Source organism: Leucoraja erinacea, chromosome 26 (genome assembly GCF_028641065.1).
Source record: "Leucoraja erinacea ecotype New England chromosome 26, Leri_hhj_1, whole genome shotgun sequence".
In the NCBI taxonomy this organism is placed as follows: Eukaryota; Metazoa; Chordata; class Chondrichthyes; order Rajiformes; family Rajidae; genus Leucoraja; species Leucoraja erinaceus.
In genome coordinates this window covers 25854457-25861245 of record NC_073402.1, presented here as the reverse complement: position 1 = coordinate 25861245, position 6789 = coordinate 25854457, and positions in this window count along the sequence as shown.

Genomic DNA, 6789 nt, shown 5'->3' with positions numbered 1-6789 from the left:
AAGAGGGAAATAACCAGAGGAGGTTGTGTTGCTATCGTCTCTACTATACGGTGCGGGATAGTGCTGATGTGCGGGGATCACTGGTCGGCGCGGACCCAGTGGGCTGAAGGGCCTGTTTCCACGCTGTATCTCTGGGAAAAAAACGACCGTTTCTCCCATTACCGGTAAACCTCATTAATCTGGCACGCTTTGGGAGGTGCTGATGTGGGGGATTCTCTAGCATATTAGATGTTTTTCCAATTAAGACATTTAACACGCATTTAATTTATTTTTTTCTGGCTGTTATGCAATGGTAAGAATGAACCCATTGTGCTTAAAAGACCTATTGGAACTAGGGCCTCTATTGAAGGAAGCACGTGAAGCAGCAGCCTATGAGCCAAATGCTGAGCCATCGGTAATCTTGAACATTTGCATGGTGGATTGTCAAAGTTTCGCTACTTCGCAAATAAATTGCTTTCAGGCGCTGACTTGATGTGGCTTCCTACTCAGAGTAGACAAGGCAATTGCTTTGCTGAACAATTGTGCCCTGTCTGCCAGGGCCAGCCAGAGGCTCCCTGTTGCTAACCATTTAATTCCCATTCCCATACCCGAGTGCTGAGATATCCTTCAAACCTCAATCAGTATGAATTGGCAACAGCACTTTTTCTGCAATGACCATCAGCACAGGCACACCTCAACGCTGTGCGCTCAGTCCTTTGCTCCACTCACTCTATACCCAAAGCCATCTTTAAATTTGTTGACAATCACACCGTTGGACTAATAACAGGTAATGATGAGTCAGAGTACCGGAGGGAGATTGACAACAATGTCAATTTTGCTGTCAACAAATATCTGGCTCGCAGTATTAGCAAACTATTGGGAGCAAGATTGTGGGTGGTACAGTAGCGGTGGAGCTACTGCTTTACAGGGCCAGAGACCTGGGCTCGAACCAGACTATGGGTGCTTGTGTGGACGGAGTTTGTATGTTCTCCCTGTGACCTGCGTGAGTTTTCTGAGATCTTCGATTTTCTCCCAAACTCCAAAGACGTACAGGTTTGTATGTTAATTGGCTTGATATAAATGTAAAATTGTCCCTAGTGTGTGCAGTTAATGTGTGGGAATCGCTGGTCGGTGTGGGCCAAAAGGGCCTGTTTCTGCGCTGTATCTCTAAACTAAATTGAAATTCTTCAGGAAGGGAAATCTGAGGATCCGTGAATGTTTCTTCAGCGGAACGACGATGGAGAGAGCCTACAGCTTTAAGCTCAACTTCCTGGATGTGCATATCTCTGAAGATCTGTCCTGGGCCCAGCATATTGATGCACTCACAAAGATGGCTCATCGATATCTCTCCTTCCTTGGAATGATTGAGGAGATTTGGCACATCGCCAAATATCTGGCGTAGAGTAGAGAGCCTACTGAGTGGTTGCGTCATCACCTGGTTCACTTCCTCGAATGCCCAAGAATGAAGAGGCTCCAGGAAGCAGCAGGCATTACCTGGTCCGTGATGAGTATTGACCTTCCAGCCTTCAAAGGGATTTACCGGAGGGGTTAATATCAAAGACCCACACAACCCTGGCGACGCTATCATCTTGCTGCTACCTCCAGGAAGAAGGCACCAGAGCCAGAGAACCATGACATCCAGGTTCAAGAACAGATGCTTCCTTGCAATGCACAAGCTTTTGAACCACACTGCACAGCCCTGCCTCAGCAAAGATCTACCATGGACTTTGATTGCACTATGTACTTCGGTTTATCACTTATGGTCTGGTTACCCAGTACCATTAATTACTTGGTACACAAAAAAGCTGGAGAAACTCAGCGGGTGCAGCAGCATCTATGGAGCGAAGGAAATAGGCAACGTTTCGGGCCAAAACGTTGCCTACTTCCTTCGCTCCATAGATGCTGCTGCACCTGCTGAGTTTCTCCAGCTTTTTTGTGTACCTTCGATTCTCCAGCATCTGCAGTTCCTTCTAAAACACCATTAATTACTTATTCATTGTATTCTTGATTATTATATTTCATTGATGGGCTTGCAAACCTGCGGCAAATAAGAATTTCATTGTTCTGTTGCCGGATCATATGACAATTAAACACTCTTGACTTGAAATTGGCTTGTCCAGGTTTTCTACATTGTTGCTACACTACCATCTACCACCAGGAGATGGTGATCCTGCATCAGTTTTGAAATAAATCTTTATAATAACCTAAATATTGCCATCTGCTGTCAGAATTAATACAGGCAGGAGCACATATAATGTCTGTTCAGAATCAAGAAACAGTTGGTAATTTTTAAAGAAAACAAAATGCCGTAAAAGCCGTCAAGCTGTATAAGTAGCAAGAAAATAAATTAAATGCCTCGGGGTGATGATATTGCACCAGGAGACTTTTGTCACCATCAAGCTTAAATATCAACACTTTCACTCTCCATAGGTAATGCATGGACAGTATGTTTTCAGCAGGACTCTGAAGAAGGGCCCCAACCTGAAACATTGTCTGTTCCCTTCACGTATGCTGTCTGACCTGCTGAGTTTCTTGCCGAAGATTCCAGCATCAAGAATCATTGATGTTTTGTTGTCATATGCGCTGAAAATGAAACCATTAATTTCTTACTTGCAGCAGCAAAGGCATCTGTAACTGGACAACAATCCCATCTGATTTGGTCATTTCCTACGTAGGAATTGCTTTATACATGGGTGGGTGTAAGAGTGTCGCCGGTACATACTGTAGTTAGAGAATATCCGTTCAGGTTGATCAACATGAGTGTAGTGTTGTAGAGTTGAAGGGGAATGCAAGAATTCAAGCCCTGCTGGTAGTTACTTGGCTTGTTCCTTGTAAGCGGCACAGCCTATATGGCTCAGTACCACTCAACAATGCGGACCCCTACATTGGCAGGAGGCACAGGTGCAAAATAACCTCCCTGTATTTCTCCCATTAGTTTTGAGGTCAGGCTAAGCAACAATTACTAAACTGCATTTAGTGCAATCTGTCTAACTCCTGAGTTAGAACTGCCCTAGGGTTGTAATTGGCTTATTGTCGAGGAGGAGTTATCTCTCCATCAATCCTTTCCCAACTTGTGCACTACATTTGATTCATAAATGCACAGCACAGTGACTCATTCAATGAATAGCGAGACTCTGGCATTTGTCAATTCTTCTTGAGTCCACACTCAAGATTCGATGTTGTTCAGCCAGAGTTGAACACACTTCTCGGCATCTGCATACAATGGTGTCTGTCTTGCGCTTCTTGTGCGTGGTGGTGGAAAGATTAGTGGACACAGGGCCGCAACGTGAACAAATGAGGTCTTTCCTTGACCTCATTTGACAGTTCACGAATTTCTTTAGCCAATATACCTAATGCTGCATAAGGCAGATTGATAATAGAGAGATCATGATTGATCTCATACATGGAAAGGAATGGTTTGGAGGAATATGGACCAAATGCTGGCAGGTGGGACGAGTGTAGCTGGGACATGTTGGGCCAAAGGCCTGTTTCCACTCTATGACCATGGTATCTGATCATTTTGGTCACTCCGTGTGAAGATGTACAAAAACAGGAAAGTTCCATTGAAGTAACGATGGTAGCTTACATTTATAGATGGTTTTCTCGGTCTCATCATGGTTAAGGTGCATTGGGGGGAATTAAAAACATTTTTAAGTACAGGTTTGGTTCATAAGTGTTAGGAGCAGAATTAGGCCATTCGGTCCGTCAAGTCTACTCCGCCATTCAATCATGGTTGATATATCTTTCCCTCCGAACCCCATTCTCCTGCCTTCTCCCCATAACCCTTAACCCCCGTACTAATCACATTGAATGGCGGTGCTGGCTCGAAGGGCCGAATGGCCTACTCCTGCACCTATTGTCTAATCAAGAATCTATCTATATTGGCCTTAAAATCATCGCTGAGTGTAGGAAAGGTCGCTGTCTGTTGCACAGTGCACGCTCACAGAAGCAGTAATGACTGTTCTTAGCGTTGGTTGAGGCATAGATATAATACAGGAAAACTTGACTGATCTTTGGAATTGTGTCATGAGAGCCCTCGCATTTGCCTGAGAGAGCTAACACACCACCATTTAATGTATCATTCATAAGTTATTAACTGTGATGGTTCAGCGCTCCTTCAGTAATGTACGTGTCAGCCTAGATTAAGTTATTTTCTGTGGAATGAAACTTGAATCCAGAACCAATGTGCTGAAAAGATCCATATAACAGCCACATTGCTCCTCATCTGAAGAATAATGCTAGTGAGTTTAGCAGCTTAGTGAAGGCTTAGGAGCTCAACAGCATACTCATTATGGTTTTGCTGCTCCTGCCTGGTGGGTAAAATATAGCAGCTTGATTCAGCTTCGGGGATCTGTGTGCTTCAGAGATACTATCAGTTTTCATATTTTATTAAAATAGAAAATAGGTGCAGTAGTAGGCCATTCGGCCCTTCGAGACAATACCGCCATTCAATAAGATCATGGCTGATCATCCAAAATCAGTACCCCGTTCCTGCTTTCTCCCCATATCCCTTGATTCCGTTAGCCCTCAGAGCTGTATCTAACTCTGCCTTGAAACCCGGGGATATCCCACGTGGTCCTGGGGAGAACGAACAAGCTGCGCACAGACGGCACCCGCAGTCAGCATCTGCCGCTGCGAGGCAGCTACTCCACCGCTGGGCCACTGAACCGCCCCAAATGATGACAGGGACGGTCGCCTCATTCTTTCAAGAAACATATCTCCAGTTGGGGACAATCACTGATCACGGCAGCCAACACACCCCTTCAATTACCTTTTGGCTCCTGAGGTTGGTTCACCCCTCACCGTCACATTCTAACCGGGACACAGATCCTCGGGGCACTCAGTTTCAAACTTAGGCCATTGCGTTTGCTACGTTCTAGCCATGCACGGGGAGGTCTCTGGACGAACAACAGTTCCAGCTGCAATGTTGTATGATTAAATAATGCACAAGGAAGAATTGCACGGGATCACTCCCCAGGCCACTGGCAACTACTTATCCCAGAATTGACATCCTTAATAATGAATTAATGACAGGGGCCAGAAGTAGGGGCCACAGTTTAAGAATAAGAGGCAAGCCATTTAGAACGGAGACGAGGAAACACTTTTCAAGCACCAGAGGACATCGGTTTATGGTGAGAGGGGAAAGATTTAACAAGAATCTACGGGTCACATTTTTGTCACAGAGGGTGGTGGGCATATGGAACAAGCTGCCAGAGGAAGTGGTTGAGGCAGGTACTATAACAATATTTAAAAGACTTTTGGACAGGAACATGGAAAGGAAAAGGTTTAAAGGGATGTGGGCCAAATGTGGGCAGTGGGACTACTGTGGATGGGGCATCTCGGTCGGCATGGGCAAGTTTGCCGAAGGGCCTGTTTCTATGCTGTATAACTATATGACTCTAATGCTTCTTTCAATGGAAGTGACCACATTTCAAAAAAAGCTGTACCTAGTAACACTAGCCAGGCAGAATTGAGGTGACTGTGTAATTCCCTTGTCAAAGTTTGCTTTAACTGAGTGAGATTGAAGTTTAATGCGTATAACTATGTCCCCCCCCCTCTACATTTCACCATCCACTCCACTCTAACATGTCGGTTGTCTCCAATGCAGATACAACGAAGGGCATCTTCCGTCAGGGTACGATGTAACCTTCTGGACTCTGGGTTGAACTCTTCAACTTTAGACAGCTCTGTGTGCATCAGCTGTCTTCATTTTGGCTCGGCTTTTATTTCTCCTGATTGGGCATGTCCCAGAGCCTCACTATTACAATAATTCACAGGCACACAATAATAATGTCATATACTTCTAACTCCCACTTCTAATGCTGTCATAACCCCATTGGGACTCACTCTATCAGAGTTGTTCCCTTCTGTTATATTCAACCCCCCACCATCTTCTCCTCTTCTGAAAACTAAATTATTTTTGGAAACAGGCCCTTCGGCCCACTGAGTCTGTACCGACCAGCCATCCCCGCACATTAACACTATCCTATACACACACGAGGGACAATATATTTACATTTATACCAAGCCAATTAACCTACGAACCCCTGTACGTCTTTTGGAGTGAGAGGCGAATCCGAAGATCTCTAAGAAAACCCACGCAGTCACAGGGAGAAGGTACAAACTCCTTACAGACAGCACCCATAGCCTGGACCTAACCCGGGTCTCTGGCACTGTGAGCGCTGTAAGGCAGCAACTCTACCGCTGCACCACCATGCCGCCCTTTTTCTCTGCTAGTTCTAACAAAGAGTCCCATTGAGGCATAAACAGTCTCCTTTTCCTCAGATGCTGCCCGGACTGTTGGCTATTTCCAGCATTGTTCTGATTTTATTTCAGATTTTTGGCATCTGCGGTCTGTTGATGTTTGTACCACTGTCTGACTTGGCTGCTGGCTTTGATGATGCTGCTTACAATGTATTTTAATGACCAAATATTTGATTGCCTTTCTTTGGTATCAAATTTATTTTGTTAAAATAAACATGAGAGATCCTGGAATATGTTTCACTGTCCGGGAATCAGAGCACAGACCGGGTTCAGCTCCAAACGTGGCCATCGTATGTAGAAGGGAACTGCAGGTGCTGGTGTACACCGAAGATAGACACAAAGCGCTGGAGTAACTCAGCGGGACAGGCAGCATCTCTGGAGGGAAAGGTGGGTGAGATTTCTTCAGACTGCATAATACACTGTGTTCTCATTGACCGAGCACTAGCATTGACATTGATTCTCATTCGTCAAACACATGTAAACAGCATGTTTACGTTTGACAACCTTGCTTACATTTGCAGGGACAGTCTTGCTGCTGCCTCACAG